The sequence below is a fragment of the Felis catus genome, chromosome A3 (assembly GCF_018350175.1).
Source record: "Felis catus isolate Fca126 chromosome A3, F.catus_Fca126_mat1.0, whole genome shotgun sequence".
In the NCBI taxonomy this organism is placed as follows: domain Eukaryota; kingdom Metazoa; phylum Chordata; class Mammalia; order Carnivora; family Felidae; genus Felis; species Felis catus.
The window spans coordinates 81,945,018-81,961,685 of NC_058370.1; the positions used below are offsets into that span (position 1 = coordinate 81,945,018).

Here is a 16,668-nt window from a genome sequence, read left to right on the forward strand (position 1 = left end):
ACCATTCTTTCCAATATTAGAACTTCCAGAAAGAATGGTGTTAAAGAATTAATCATACTCATTAAGAGCAGAGCCAGAATAAATGTGATGTGATACATTATCATACATTCTCTGTTTGCGAATATGAAGACATCAACTAGGAATAAGTGTGCTTGCTACAAACTTAGGGAAACAGATTAAAATCCCCATTCTATATTAAAGATCTAATTAATTTATCAGCTATTTGCCTCATCATTTGAACATGTGAAAAATACCATATATATAAATTATATCGTTTTGGTCATATTTTATTTTCCAGACTATTTCTGTAATTATCTTACCCAGAACATGTGCAGTGATTTTATGTCTTTTGTTATTTATTACTGTTGTTTTTTGTAACTTGGAATATACTACTGATGATTAAAATGTTCTTTAGAGTGTGTGAGCCATTTGCCGTAAAAAGTGGACAATTCAATAGTTCAGTACCTACCTACATCTAGGAAATACATATCAGATCTCAATATCTGATCTACACTATCTCACAGAACCTAGATATAGTCTTCAGAATACTGGAGGGGAAAGTGGAGGGGGAAAGGAATTTGCTTAGTTTTTAGTGGGACAGAACACAGATGAGCCCACTGCTCCTAAGTGGCCAAAAGTGAAGCCACATCAATCCATCAATCTGCGAATGTTTAAAATCTGTCTAGTTCAATTTTTTCCAATCCCTGGAACATTCAGGAACACACACACACACACACACACACACACACACACAAAACAAACAAACAATCCCCTCCCCCAACACACATACTTTAAAAAATGTAGTAGCCTGCTGAACATTTCTTGGAGGAGGAGTAATAAAGCTGCTCATCATCTGACTAGACCTTCTGTTTCCTAAGAGCTCATGGAATACTCATGACCTTTTCATTCCTACCATACTTGCTTGTGTTCTAGACATCAGGGTGTTTGGTCTCATCAGTACATTTCACTATCAGGTAAGCAGGTTAGGGGGGACTCTGAGTGAAATCTAAAATCAGAATTGACTGATTCTTGTTATTTGGGTACATAACATATAACATAAACAGAATTAGTGTAGCTCCTTAGGATTTAAGTTAAAGCACTCAAAACAGAGTGGACCTTGAAGAAACTCATGTGATTAGTAAATGAATCCCAGTAGCTCTTATTAACTACTTCTTTAATTCCCATCTTTGCTTCCAGAGATTGTTAAAGTACTGGCCCTCAGCTCCTACTTGACCAACTTCTTAATCTCTTGATTATATATTGACTGCTATACAAATAATACTCCACTTTACATAGAAGGGATCTGAAGATGCGAGTTTTACTTATAAAACTGTGGCACCAAAGACACAGCTGGAAGATACAACCGTGTCCCTGTGCAACTGGACATCTGAGCTTTAGGAACATGGTCAGGACATGACAACTGACTGGCTGGCCTCCTGGGGATTCCACAGCTACAATGGCTACCATAATCAGGTGGGCTGGGGGGCTTCTGGCTTTTCCAATACCCTTATCCCGCCATGGAGTGAAGATGCTGTAGAATTGCCCACAGAGCAGAAAAGCATGTGTTTTAGCCACTAGCAAAGCAAATGCCAATCTCTCCCCTTCCCTGCCCATCCAATCAGTTGAAAGTCTTGAGTGAAAAGACTGAGAACCCCCGGAAGGAAGGAATTCTGTCTTTGGACTCAAGACTATAACATCAACTCTCCCTTGGGTCTTCATCCTGCCATACTCATTTCATGCTAATTCCCACCACACCATTGTATGAGACAATTCCTTAAAATCTCCCCTGTCTCTCTTTCTCTCACACCCTCCACCCCCCATCTCTCTCCTATGGTGCTGTTTCTCTGGAGGGCCCTAACAAAGCAGGAAAGGTAGGCATGGAAACAATGGGTAAAATAATATGCCTGAAATTTTAATAAATGTTTCATTTTCCTATTATTTCTCCTTCTTCCCATCCCTCAAGCCAAGCTGCTTGGTACTCAGTGCCCATTGCTTTAAGTTTAGATGTTAACAGAAAGAAATGAATCTTTCTGACTTTGGTTTCCAAAAACCTAATAGCCCTTAGAGAACTGTAGAAGACTTTATTTAGAACTAAAATATTTGGGAGATGTGGAGTTTCAGGGAAGCCTGTTTCCTCTGGACTAGGAGAGATCCCCCAGGCATGTGGAAGGGTAGGTGAAGGAGACATGAAGTGGCCAGAAATGTTGTCAGTCCTGAAGATCCAGTGGGGGGGTGTGGGTCAAGAGAAGGCAAGACCCCGGCTACAGAATGGCTATGCAATGAGTCTGGACAAATAGTTCTTTCACAGAGTTCTTATACTATCTCCAGGCAGAGAGTCCTATCTCCCAAATGAGACATGAAAGTCACAATGAGAGCCTACTACTACCTGTGAAGGGGCAAAAAGACTAGGAACTCCTTTCAGCAGTGACCTACATGTCTCCATGGCCTATAATTAGGAGAACAAAGGATGTTTCGGCAGTTGACACCCTTGTAGACAGGTGGCTCAAGACCAGTGGGCCTTTACCAACACAACGACCTGGCACAACCTAAATGTTAGGAAGTCAGACAACACCAGAGAAACTCCAAGTTGGCTGAGTAAGTTTCCACCACTTTATAGAATGGAAACTCAATAGTTTAGAGAAAAATATGTCTTAGTCATCTAGATTGTGACAAGCAACACACAAGAATGGGATGGCTTTGGGGAATTGAAAGATGGTCATGAGGGTGGAGCATGGTGAGTGAGGGGAAGGTAGCCCCAGATGAGGTTGCTAATATGGGCAGGGGTCAGATTGTGTAGGACTGCACAGAGCATGTCAGAGAATTCGTATTTTAAGTGAATTGGAAAATGTTGAAGGATTGCAAGCACTGCTCCATTTTTAAAGATCACATTGCTGCATGGGGAAGGGATAGCCTGTGTGCAGGTTGGCAGACTAGTTGAGAGGCTATTGCAGTCTTCTAGGTGAGAGAAGATGGTGGTTCAAACCAGACTGAGGGCAGTAGAGTGAGTGGATGGATCCTTGAAATGTTTTCGTAGTGGAATAAACAAGATCTGGCCATTGGGGGGAATTTGGGGAGTGAGGCAAAGTGAGGGGGTCAATAGAACTCTCAAGTTTCTGTTCGAGCAATGAGTGGAAAATGAAGCCATTTACTGAAGAAAGGAAATCTGGGGAGAAAACAAGTGTATGTAAAGGAATCCAAACTTCTGTTGTGGACATAATAAGTTTGAGGTACTCGAGAGACAACCAAATGGGAATCTCCGGAAGGTGTGAATGGTGCAGAGCACAGAGAACACGTCTGGGTTGGAGATGGGAATATGAATGTCACCAGCTAGACTTTGCTGCTTTTTGTTTTGTTTTGTTTGCCTTGATCCTACACCTGCCCAACTCCCATTCACCCTTCAGCTCTCAGCTTTAACATCGCTTCCTCAGATGTGCCTCCTCTGAGGCATGAATCAGTATAAATCAGTGTGAATCAGCCTCTCCACTAGACTCGCTCTCTATTTAAATGCTTTCTTCAAAGCACTTATCATGGTTTGAAACTAAAGACTTACGTTGGCTCGTTCTTTAGGAATGAATCTCAGACCATGATTAAAATCTCTAGAAAAAAAGGATTTTATTTTTCTATAAAGAAATCATTTGGGGCTCTAAATTTGAGGAAGAGAAGCAGGTAGGAAAGAAAAGAGGGCCCAGAGCTGAGTGTAGATAAATTGCCACATTTCCGGGTCACACAGAAGGGAAGAAGCTGACGAAACCAGCCAAGAAGGAGATAGGAAGAAAACAAAGAGTCCGGGCTGCCACGGAGAAGAAAGATGGGAGAGTCTCAGGAACTAGGGTGTGTCCCTGTATCAAAGACCGCTGAGAAGTCAAGCACGCAAAGCCTGCAATGACTATTGGATTTACAACATGGTGGGCGTGTGGTCTTTGTAAGAACAGTCTGGGTGGAGCGGTGTGGGTAGAAGGCAAGCTGCAGTGAGGAGAACAAATGGAAAGGAGGAATGGGAGAGAATATGCGAAGACAATCGTTCCAAGGAGTTGTGTTGTTGGGGGAGAGAGAAGCAAGGCAGTAGCCCCATCTCCTGGGGTTAAAGGAGATGTTAGAGCTGTGAGGTAGGGAAGCGTGTATATAGGTGGCAACCATGACTGAGGGGTGGTGTGGGGAGAAATAGTATCAGAAGGAATTAGAGAGGAATAAGGAAGGCAGAGGAAGGGAACGAGCAGATATGGGAAGTGGTGACACACAGAGAATGGAGCCAAGGAGGCTCCGAAGCCCACCGCCAGAGCGGCCCCCAGCCATGGCCGGATCCAGACGAGCCGGGAGGCTCCTCTGCAGCCTGCAGGGCAGAGAGGAGATAGCAGCTGCTGCTCGTGGAGAGGAGGCCGTCGTTCTGGCTAAGCGGTTAGGCAGTCTGTCGGCGGCCAGACCCTGGCCGCCAGCCAGCTCCACGCTGGGAGTGGAGTAACGAGTCTCCTGGCAGGCGGTGTTGAAGAGGAAGGACAGTGTGGGTGAGCACTGAGCAGCGGGAGGGCAGCCAAGACCCAGGTCAGGAGCACGCTCAGTGGGAGCCTGCAGGGAAGGGACTGAGAGGTATCACCCAGCCCCCTTCGTTTCGCTCACCTACAGAGTCTATGGCCCAAGGGGCGGAGGGGGGTGCGATTTAACTCATTTCTCTCATTACCTCTCAGTTGTGCCACTTGAGGGTGACTGTCCCTCCAGCCGCCTGGCCCTTCTGCAGGAGCAGATGGGCACAGCTCCCAGCTGCCTGGGAAGGAAAGCCACAGGGGGCCTCTGCAGCGCCCCTGCTGACCTCACCCTGGTGGTGGGCAGCCTGAAGCAAGGAGGTAGGGGGCAGCCATGGCTGCTCGGTGGGAGGCCCAGGCTGGCTCAGCCACAGAACCACACACAGGAGCGGAGCCGCAAGGCCCCCAAAGGGTGTCTGCTACAACACACAAGAACAGTAATCCGCGTCCCCACCTGCCTTAGGGCAGTGCTTTTCAAACCTAACGTGGGAGAGAATTACCAGGGGATTGTGTTAAAATGCAAAGTCTGAGTCAGTGGATCTGGGGTGGAGCCTGAGAGTCAGCATTTCTAAAAAAAAAAATTTTTAATGTGTTTGTTTTTTTTTTGAGAGACAGAGACAGAGCACGAGCGGGGGAAGGACAGACATAGAGACAGGGAGACAGAATCAGAAGCAGGCTCCAGGCTCCGAGCTGTTAGCACAGAGTCTGACACAGGGCTCGAACTCACGGACCGTGAGATCATGACCTGAGCCAAAGTTGGTCGCTTAACTGACTGAGCCACCCAGCCACCCCTTAAACAATTGTTTTTAATGTTTATTTTGAGAGAGAGATAGAACACAAGCAGGGAAGGGGCAGAGAGAGAGAGGGAGACACAGAATCTGAAGAGGGCTCCAGGCTCTGAGCTGTCAGCACAGAGCCCACCGTGGGGCTTGAACCCACAAACTGCAAGATCATGACCTGGGCCGAAGTGGGACGCTTAAGCAACTGAGCCACCCAGGCGCCCCGGGAGTCAGCATTTCTAAAAGCACCAGGGAGTCAGCATTTCTAAAAGCACCAGGGTGATGCTCTGCTTCTGTTGCTCTGACCACACTCTGAATAGCAAGGCTTGAGAGACCTGACAGGAGGTAAGACCACTCTTTCCTGAAAAATATACATAAGCTTCTAACGCAAACCCTTCATATCACATAGGGGTCCCATAATTCATAGGAGGCCACTTTCTTTTGCCCTTGACACCCCAAGATAGTGAGCCCTGACCCACATGCTTATTGCCAAGTTGTTGCCCTTCCTCTTAGCCCTGTTCTAGAGGTTGTCAAATTTCAGAAGATATCAGAATCACCTAGGACACTGGTTGAAAATACAGGTACGCTTCCCCCTTTCTCCTTCCCATGATTCAGCAGGTCTCGAGCAGCTGCACGCAGGAATACACGTTTTTATTAAGTTCCCCCAGCTGATTCTGACCTAGGTATTTTCATTGACCACACCTGAGAAACACTCAATAGAAATCTTTTCCAGGGATATGTGTATTGAGATCTGCAAACCTGAAGGCTCGACAGAAAGAAGGTTTGATTCAGAAAGTTAAGGGGCTGAGGTTGGTATTTTGGGGCAGGGGACTCTACCAAATATTCTCTCACATCACCCTAGAGTGATTACTTTGACCGCATGTTGGATTGATCCTACCTTTCAGCAGACCAGCTGCTGCCCCCCAGGTTGGTGAGAACTATTTCTCGAGCACTGGTGATGGATTTCAACAGGCTGATCAGCTTCCCCTGGAACTAGGGACACCTCCTTACTTAGCTGCCCCATCTCTCCATTGTGAGAGGATGTGTGGGCTTTTTAGGCACCTCCAATTGGAACAGAGGTCAGACAAACAAACCTTTCACCTGCTAATGTAGCAGGCAGGGATCTTATCCCACTATCTAGGGTATGTGACAAATGTCACATTAATTTGCTCTATTTACATCTGATTCTAAGTCTCAGATTTCCCAAATTTGAGCTCAGTAATTATTGGAGATCTTAATCCCTCCAGGGTGGTATAAGGATCCTCAGAGACCATCAGGTCTTTCACTCACACCGGTCCCTTTTCAAGAGCGTTAACGAAGCTCATGTGGCCCCTTTGAGCCAGTAACTTTAATCAGAGCCCATGCTCTGTACCTGATCACTGCAGAGGCTGAGAACACAATGCCTGGGTGCCCTAGTCATCACCGCTCTCTGGGAAACCTATTAGTTTCCCAGGACTCTGTGAGAGAGCAGGTCAGGGGTCAACATAAACTTTAGAACCTGTGGGCCCATCACCTGCCCAGTTTGGGGGGAATCTCCCCGACTCTGTATTGCTGTTTCTGTCTTCTTTCCCTCCCCACTTAGCATAAACCTGCCAAGAAGCTTAGGCTTTTGAAAAACAAAAGCCAGAAAGAGAAGGTGTCTGTAACATAAACCAGTCTTAAAACAATGTTACATTCTCAAAAGGTTAAGAAATGTGACTCTCATGTAAATATAAAATGAGCACATGTAGAAGATTGTATTCAGCCCCATTTTGCAAAGAAACTGGCGGGATGTGAAGCTGCTCCAAACAGCTTTTGAGAATCTTATACACGGCTTCGTAGATTGCTGGTTCACATACAAAATGGGGGAAAATGTCCAGCAGGGCCATTCACCGTAACTTTGAGGGTTATCTGTTCTGAGGGACAGAAATTGTTTGCATCTCTACCCGACAAAAATCTGTAAGTTCACCTCATCCCTACAGAGTTGTAAAATAGGCCTAGTAAATAGACAGGTCCTGCAGTGCCCTAAAACAACACTTAAATCTTACTCTCTCTTGCCTATTTCCAAGTTTGGGACAATTTTTCTCCTGGAAGGAACCTCAAAGGGCCCAGCTACCTTCTTGGAATAGGGGAGGAAAAAACTAGCAAGACTAAACCTCAAAATAATATCTCAATCATTCCATCACAGAAACATATAACCCCTATTAATATGACCCCATTCTTTTAAAAAAAAAGTTTTAATCTTTATTTAAAAAATTTTTTTTAACGTCTATTTATTTTTGAGACAGAGAGAGTCAGAGCATGAACGGGGGAGGGTCAGAGAGAGAGGGAGACACAGAATCTGAAACAGGATCCAGGCTCTGAGTAGTCAGCACAGAGCCCGACACGGGGCTCGAACTCACGGACAGTGAGATCGTGACCTGAGCCGAAGTCGGACACTTAACCGACTGAGCCACCCAGGGGCCCCTTAGTCTTTATTTTTGAGAAAGAGAGAGAGACAGCGGGGGTGGAACAGAGAGAGAGGGAGACATAGAGTACGAAGCAGGCTCCAGGCTCTGAGCTGTCAGCACAGAGACCGATGCAGGGCACAAACTCATGAACCGCAAGCTCATGACCTGAGCTGAAGTCAGACACCCAAATGACTGAGCCACCCAGGCGCCCCAATTTGACCCCATTCTTAAACTAGCAAGGTATGTCTTTGCCTCACCAAAAGACCCTTCCCCTTCCCACTAGGGGAGGCGAATGATGAGGACACAAAACTTCTTCTTGTATTATGTTGAACACTCAAGCCTCAGCCCTCTGGCCTGTCCCTGAAGCACATTTATAGACCTTCTGCACATTGCTTAAAAATCCACAAAGAGAGGGAAGGCCCACCCTTGATCCCATTACTGTGAAATGTTAGCTCCTTATTCCAGTGCCAAAATACGCATGTCTTCTACAGCTTGCTGCCTGACCAAAGCCTGGCTTAGTCACAAGATGGAGGAGAAGAGCTGGATACCTTGGGACAAATCATACCTATGGCTACACATTGTTACACAGAGGGGGCAGCCAGAGAAATGCACCTGTAGGGAGAATTCTCCTTCCTTAGGTCAACTGCAGTAACCTCTCCCTCTGCCACAGGTCTCACTCTGTGCACCTGAGCCATAAAGAGGAAACTCACTTCCTGTGAGCAGATAGTGTTTGTTTCCTTAGTTCTTCTTGGGTTGTGCCTTTGAGGCCCCGCAGCTGCTTTCTCTGCCCCATCTTTTCTTTATTTAATATGAAAGTCATTGGGAAGTCAGCCTTTGGGCAGGAGTCGGCGTAGCCTCTGGCAGAGATCCTGAGAGGGGGATCAGAGAGATCGTGAGAAAAATGTCAAGCCATCACTCCAACCGGATGTGTCCCAAGATGGGAGGAAGGTGGCTCTCACAGAGGAGAAACTGTTATTTATTTATCCCAAGTCTTTTGAAAGCCAAAGCTGCACAAAGAGGTTAGAAAAGTGAGTTAACCCCCAAATCTCTCAAATACTCAGCTGGCCAGATTCCCTGGTGGATTTACAATCTGAAGTTGTTGCCTTCTCCCTTTATAATTATTGTTCTGAAACCATAATGGATGGCCTGTTAAAACGAAATCCTAAACTTCATCTCCCAGAGTTTCTGATTCAGTGGCCCATGAATTTGCATTTCTAATCAGTTCCTAAGTGATGCTGTTGCTGCTCTAAGGAACACACTTTGAGAATTACTGCTCTAGACCAATGCTTCTCAAACTTTACTATACATGCTAATCACTCAGGGAATCTGTTTACAGTACAGATTCTGAATCAGTAGATCTGGGGTAGAACTTGAGATTCTGCATTTCCAACAAGTTCATAGATGATGTCTGTACTGCTGGTCTTTGGACCACACTGAGTGGCAAGTCTCACAACAGTGAGACACAGTGGTTTTCAACCCTGGTCACACACTGTAAACATCTGGAGGCGTTTTGAAAAATCTCTCTGCACAGAATTAAATCAGAATCCCTGGGAGTGAGGTCTAGGCATCAAAAGTTTTTAAAGCCCCCCAGATGAATACAATGTGCAGCCAAGACTAAAGACTATTGTTTTAGAACAGTGGTTCCCCAACCCAACTGCATATTTTAAATGCATGGGATACTTTTGCAAAATACCTATTCTTGAGTCATATGCCCAATACCCTGCTAACCGGTCTCTGCAATCTGTTATCCAAATAAACATCAACACACATGCATGCGTGCATGCACACACACACACACACACACACACACACACACACACATCCTTAAAACCTTCAGTAGCCTCTCCTTGCCTTCAGGATGAAAACAAAATCAGAATTTCTGGACATGGAACCTGGTACCTTTATATTTTAAAAAATTACCCCCAGTGATTCAAATGTGCAGTCAGAATTGAAAACCACTGCTTAATCACATTCTACCTGCTCTTTAACCTCTGACCATTAAATGCAGTCTGCCCTGCTCACCCAGGCAAGTAGACACCTGCTTTGGGCAGCAGTCCCCGGGTTGCTGACCCCTCCAACTTGCTCGCTCAGCCTGCTAGTCCTACTTTCATTGCTGTCATTGTCTGGCCCTCTGCATTTGTTCTTTGCCTCCCCAGAACTGCCTAGGGTCTCCTCCATGTTTTACTAAGTGTTGGCCCCTCTTCTCTGGTCCTGACCCTATTCCACATTCTCCCATGCTCTGACTTGACTTTTGGCTCTACACACGCTCTCATCTTCAGCCTTTCCCCCATCGTCCAATGCTGGCTGTCCACTTAGCCTCCCATCTTCCTGGTCAGGTATATAGACCTTTTGCAAGTGTTTACCATGGGCCTCCAATGTGCCAAGCACTGGGCTGGGCAGAGACTGCCATGTGAACCAAAACAGACACAGTCACTACCCTTGGGGAACTTTACATTCTGGTGTGGGAAACAGTGATCAAACATTGCCTAGGGAAATGGGGGCACATCTAATGATTATTAGAGGAAGACATAGGTAGCATGGTTTATTTTAGCTCACCAGACACAGACTCAACATCCAGAAGACTGTTCAAAAAAATCCTTTAGATTCAAGTTGTGCATCTTCTAATCCATATGCTCTTCACAGGGTCTAGGGATCTGGGAGGAACTCCCGCACCCCATTCAGTTGCCTCCCACATCCTGAGCAGTTGGAGTGTCTCCCTTTGTCTTAGCTCCAGGAGGCCATCCCCATCTTGTCCAGCCGCTAGAGGACAACAGCAAGAAGAGACCTTCCCAATGGACCCTCTTCACAATAAGGTGTTCTGGGAGGAGGTGACTGGCAGCCGTGAAGAAGAAGGGATGGTCCCAAAGGACTTCATGACTCAGCAGGGAACTCCAGAGCTTCTGACCTGTGGGGTGTGCTCCTAAAGCACATCAGTGGGCCTTTGAGTGCCAAGAATTGATGAGACCTGGCCTCTCTGCACTTGACCCAGGGAGAACAGCCTAAGGAAAGATGCCGAAAGAAACAACTGCAATTACAAAAAAAGTGATGTGTCATAAAAAATCTACAGCTTCTTAAACTTGATAAAGACTATCTATAAAAAACTTACAATTGACATCATACTTAATGCTAGGAAACTCGAATATTCTCCACTAAAATTAAGTACAAGGATGTCCCCTCTCACGTCTCCTTTTCTTTTTCTTTTTTTTAAATTAATGTTTATTTATTTTTGAGAGAGAGAGACAGAGCGTGACCAAGGGAGGGGCAGAGAGAGGGAGACACAGAATCCGAAGCAGGCTCCAGGCTCTGAGCCATCAGCACAGAGCCCAATGTGGGGCTTGAATCCATGGACCGCGAGATCATGACCTGAGCTGAAGTTGGATGTTTAACCAACTGAGCCACCCAGGCAACTTAATGTCTCCTTTTCAATATAGTACTGGAATGCCTTGCAAATACAATAAGACTTAATTAATTAGTTAATTAATTAGAAGGTATACAGATTGGGATGACCATCTATGTAGAAAATACAAAAGAACTGTCCAAAAGTCCCCAGAATTAGTGATTATGGCAATGTCGAAGAATTAGGGGTTATGTACAAAAGCCAGTTGCTTCCTAAATGCCCACAAGGAACAAGTAGAATTTGAAATTAAAATCATAATGCCATTGACATTAGCACCCCCCCCAATGAAATACTAACAAGATACATACAAGATCTGAATACAAAACCTGATAAATGAAATCAAAGAACTAAATAAATGGGAAGATATTCCATATTTATGGACAGGAAAATTATATTGTCAAGAGGTTACTTCTTCCCAACTTGATCCATACATTCAGTGTAATCCTAACAATAGCCTTGCAGAGAAAGTCAGTCTGCAGAGAGAATGGGGAAGATAAGCAGGGCAAAGAAGAGATGTTGGGCATTATGGTTTCTAGGTGAGGGGTATGGGAGGGGGCGGAGAGGGAGAGGAAGGGAAAGGGAAAGGGATAGAGAGATTAGCTCTACTTTCTAAACTGGTTCTATGAGATTCTTCCCTCTTTCTTTATGATTCCCCCTTTTTTAGTTTCTTTAAATGTATTTCAGTATCTTATAACCAAAGAGTCTCAACCGAGGCAAGTAGGAAATCAGAACATCAGAGATGACCACAATGCCATAAACCCGGAAGAAAACCCAAAGAAAGCTACAAAGAGAATGTGGTAGAAATCACACCGTACCTGCAGGTTTTGCCTCTTCCTACCGAAGGGCTATTTACATTACTTGGTTTCCAGAAACCCACATTCAGTCCAAGAATTTCGGAGTAGCAAACAAGGTCCTGTGAGGAGATGCTACATGCCTGGGATTCTGGACCATGCCAGTTTATAGCCAATCTGCAGAGAGATTTGATAATCTGAGATTGCAATGCAAGTTTAATCAAGGTAAGAAAATCACCCAGAAATAACAGCTCTCCGTCTTCACAATATCTCAATGATGTGCATTTAGGTGGTTCTTATGCTATGCAATTATTCTTTCTTTCATGTAGTTATTCATCCATCCATCCATCCATCCATCCATCGATTCTACAAATATTTATTTAGCACCTACTGAGTAACAGGCATTGGTGATACCAGAACAAATAAAACATACTCTATGTCCTCAAAGGGCAGTGAGTACTGTTCATTCATAGAACTTTTACAGCTTGTGATTATGTTGTTGTGGGTTTCTTTGTTTAATCTCTCTCTCCCCTGCTATGTCAGTTTTTTAATGTCTCATGTCTCTTTTTGTTCATTCTCATATCCTATCACCTGGCACACAATAAGCACTTAATACATATTTGGTGAACAAATCATGAACAAAGGGCTTTGAGTTTGTTCAAGACTTAGAGTTGTCTTTCTTCTGTTTTTACTTAACCCTTATTATATCCCGCCCCATAAAAGGATCTCTTTGTAGAAGATCCAGGCAATAATACATTTTGAAAGCTGGGTGACTAATGTCCCACGGTGTTTGAAAATTGCAGACTCTGACAGGTGCCTAAGCTAACAGAACCTGGTATCTACGAATCCTCCCTATAACATATACCCTTGGAGTCTAGGGACTCTTCCTTTCCTGGTATCTCTCAGATTAAAACTGCTCAGGACAAAGCACCTAAAATGCAGCTGATTCACTGACCTTGAGCAAATTGACTCTGAAAAGCAGAAGAGGACGTGAGAAATGACCATCTCTACACTGGCAGGAGGAGGTGGGCAGTAAGGACAAGGGACTCCATGCACAGCTGTGCAGGTCGTACCCTGCTCATGGGCATCCAACCAAGGGAGTAAATGGAGGCTGAAATCTAGCCAGGATCATTTCCCTGGATATGAACCTGGGCAAAAGGCTGTGCCAAAGGAGCCCTAAGGACCAGAGGCGGCCGGGGTTCTCTCCCAGTGAGGAGTCCTCAGGCTCTTAGGAAGACCAACGAAGTAAAGAGGGAGTGATGGAGGGAACCTGCGCTTAGCAGTCAATCAGAAGTCAGTGAGGAGGAGTATTGCTCGCTCTGATGGCCTTACTCTCTGAACCATTGATTGCCACCCTCACCTGCCCACATCCCTGTATCCTGCCCTGGCACATTCAGTTCCCAGAGTGATAAGGCCTGTCTCCTAGTAACAGCAGAAGAGATTTTTAGAAGACATTTAAGACCAAAGCTGTTAGAAAAAGGAAAAGGCCCCCCCCAGCTTCCCTGAAGATGAAGGGAGAAGGGACAGCAGAAAACGGGGCTGCTGACCTGCCTGCCCAGGTCTTTGTATTGGCCGGCAGTATAAGGCTTCCTTTCCCCAAATGTGGATGGGTTCTATTGACTCTGGAAAGAAGTCGTGTACACAGCCCAACACAAAAACAATCAAGTACCAAATGGCTTGAAAAAAAGTTACCCACATCCATCCCTATTCTATTCTTTATGGTACATGGAAACTGCTGGGCTATTTCTAGCTCTAGATGCAGGGGTGCTGATGAACAGTGGGGTTTCTGCAGCTAATCTCTGATAGGACCGAGCTGTTGCCACCCCGCAGAGGTGCTAGGGACAGGCGGCTTGGCTGCACATGGCCAGCACATGGTGGGTGGGCGGGAGGACGTCTGGCTGGTTGGGGCGAGGGGGAATGGAAGCGGCTCTGAAAATGCATTTTGGAAGCAATAAGCTGTAACGATGTGGCTCCGTGTGCCTCTAACACCACCTTGCTTCGAGTGCTCTGTGCTTAAAAAAGGACCAAAGAGAGAAGAAATGAAAACACTAGGGATATCAGTGCAGCTTCTGGGGCTGTTTCTCTTGCTTCAAATCTGGAATGTCATTGCGGAGATCCAAATGCCGCTCCTGGGGCCCCTGGGTGTCTCAGTCAGTTAAGTGACTGACTCTTGGTTTCTGCTCAGGTCATGATCTCACAGTTTGTGAGTTCAAGCCCCATATCGGGCTCTGCTCTGATGGCTGGGAGCCTGCTTGGGATTTCTCTCTCCCTCTCTCTCTCTCTCTGCCCCTCCTTGGCTCGCTCTCTCTCTCCCCCCCCCCCCAAAAATAAATAAACATAATTTTTTTAAAATGCAGTTCCTTTCCCTGATGGAGGATCTTCAGAACATCAAGGGAAGGGGAGAGAGGGGAAGGATTGACTCAAACTGTAAAATTTCATAGACTTTGAAATCAGATGACTTTGAGTTCAATTTCTGCCTCTTTTATTATCAGGAGTGTGACCTTAGGCAGCTGCTCAAACACTCTTGCCTCATTTTCCTCATCTGTAAAGTGGGGATAATCCTAGAGGTAGCAGGCCTGAAGTATTTTGTTTTGGTTGGGGGCTGCCCTTGCATGGTCAGCCCTTTGCCCATGGTTCTAAATGTTCACTTCCTTCGAGTCAGTCAGTCTTTCCCAAACCCAGGACCCTGCTGATGCCTCTTCAGCCTCTGTTAGGACAGTATGCATTGTTTTTCATTTTTATGTTTTATGTCAATGGAAAGCTTGCAATCTTTGCACACTCAAGGAACAAGTAGAAATGTGACTTACATTCCATATGTTACATTACTTGCATAACAAAATCCAAACACTGTTTGGATGGTTTAAAATATGCTTGCTCTAGGGTATAGGATGTCAGCCATTGGTCCCCATCAAAGCTATGTCTCCAGCAACGGTAATACATACATTGAAATGATTTTCATAAGATTTAAGCATGTAAGTCCTTAGCTCCATGCCTGGCATACACGTGCTGAGGAAAAAAGTGGCTTTTGTGGCAGGTACGTATTTGTAAACACCACACTTGAGTACAAAAAAAAAAAAAAAAAATTACCCAAATACTTTCTAAATCAGATGACCTCTTACCCTGAGCCTTTACCGTCTACATCTTATTCATTACTGGAAACATTCCCCCTCAAGATATGAGAAGGTCTGAGGAAACTTACATAAAGCAGAACTTTCGAGGAGGCTCTCTGGCCTCCGGCCCACACCGGTCAGTTGCTGATGTGCTCATGTCCAAGCACTCAGGGGGCGGGGCGCTCTACTGCTTTCACTCCTTGCTTAGGTCCACAGTGTTTACAGGAGCTAGAACCCCAGTTCCTAGCACCCAGGTCCCCCCACCTTCCCAGCCCTCCAGTTTACCACCTCACTATTTTCCTCTGAGAACGAGACATATCTCTGGTGACTGCAAAGAAGCGGAAACTCCATTACCTGGACTCCTGGAGTCCAAACCATGATTCTGTTGTCAGGCTTAAGGACCGTCTTCTTTTCCTGGAAGGGAGGAGGGCCAGACAGGGCTGCTTCAGCCTCTACTTCTCCAGGCACCAAGTAATCATCTTCCAAGGGGGGCCATTTCTCTTTTAATTCCTCTTTTACTGCATTATCATTATTATTTTTGAATAATAATAACAGTATATATCATCTTATCATAGGAATTTGGGACTCTTTGGTCATATTTCATTTTGAGAGTCATGAACACTCAGAATCCCATTCAGTCTGGTGCCAAACAGAGACCTACAGCCGCAGAGCAGAATTGAGCTCAGGCCCATTGTGAAATAGAGCTCCGTCTTCTCTTTGTTTTCTGCTCCCTCCCAGACAGCGCCATGCTAAGGGTGCCGGGGTGGCTCAGTTGGATAAGCATCCGACTTCAGCTCAGGTTATGATCTCACAGTTCCAGAGCTCGGGCCCCATGTCAGGCTCTGTGCTGACAGCCTCAGAGCCTGGAGCCTGTTTCAGATTCTGTGTCTCCCTCTCTCTCTGCCCCTCCCCTGCTCATGCTCTGTCTCTCTCTCTCTCTCAAAAATAAATACACGTTAAAAAAAAAAAAAAAGGCAGCACCGTGCTTAACTTCACTGCTAATCTCTGTGAAATACCCTCCACTTACCCTTCTCTGTCAGAGACATTTCCTACCTCATCCGTGAGTTGTTTTCGCTTGACTACACTGTGTGCTGGGGAGAGAGTGGTTCTGTAGGCGTCTGATCCTCTCAAGAGAGGAAATATGTTTGCCTGGGATCTTTCTGCAGCAGGCAGCCAGCAGCACAATGTCGTGGTCTATATGTAAAACATCTGACTTTCCTACGAGTGTGGTTAAATCTTCTGTTTTCTTACTCAGCGGGAGCTTGCTGAACACTGACGTTGTAGTTGCTGGCTGAGAGATCACGGCTCTGCAAATTACTTCTAAGGGTATGCACCTTTTCTAAAAGGCGTCAAGCAAGGTCAGCACGATGGACATTTGTCTGATAGCCTCTGGGGTGAACGGGCGTTTTTGTTTACTTCGAGGAGGAAAGAAGAGGAAAGGATGAAGACCTGTAGTCTGCAGTCCAGAAAAGCTTTGTTATTGGCTGCTACCACATGTGTTTCTAATTTTTTCATCCATGAAAGAAATAACTAATAAATATTTGCAAACCTAGCGGTCACCTCTTAATAGGTTTATTTCTGCTATTATCGAGTGCTTCTTAAAAGTCATCAGAGTGTTGAGGAAGTAGATGTGCCTTTGTTGACA

At 45.4% G+C, this 16,668-nt stretch overlaps 2 long non-coding RNA genes across 2 annotated transcripts; one reads left to right on the top strand and one right to left on the bottom strand.

Moving 5' to 3' along the window:
- The first annotated feature begins 916 nt into the window (after nucleotides 1–916).
- Nucleotides 917–10,704, top strand: LOC123384483. The gene is made up of 4 exons (XR_006595618.1): nucleotides 917–974; nucleotides 1,198–4,502; nucleotides 6,030–6,105; nucleotides 10,454–10,704. It is a non-coding gene; the product is annotated as an uncharacterized LOC123384483 (long non-coding RNA).
- On the bottom strand, nucleotides 10,255–15,844 carry LOC111559713. Its single transcript, XR_002740834.2, has 3 exons — nucleotides 15,378–15,844; nucleotides 11,938–12,090; nucleotides 10,255–10,724 (listed from the first exon to the last, which is right to left on the bottom strand). It is a non-coding gene; the product is annotated as an uncharacterized LOC111559713 (long non-coding RNA).
- Nucleotides 15,845–16,668: the final 824 nt, after the last annotated feature.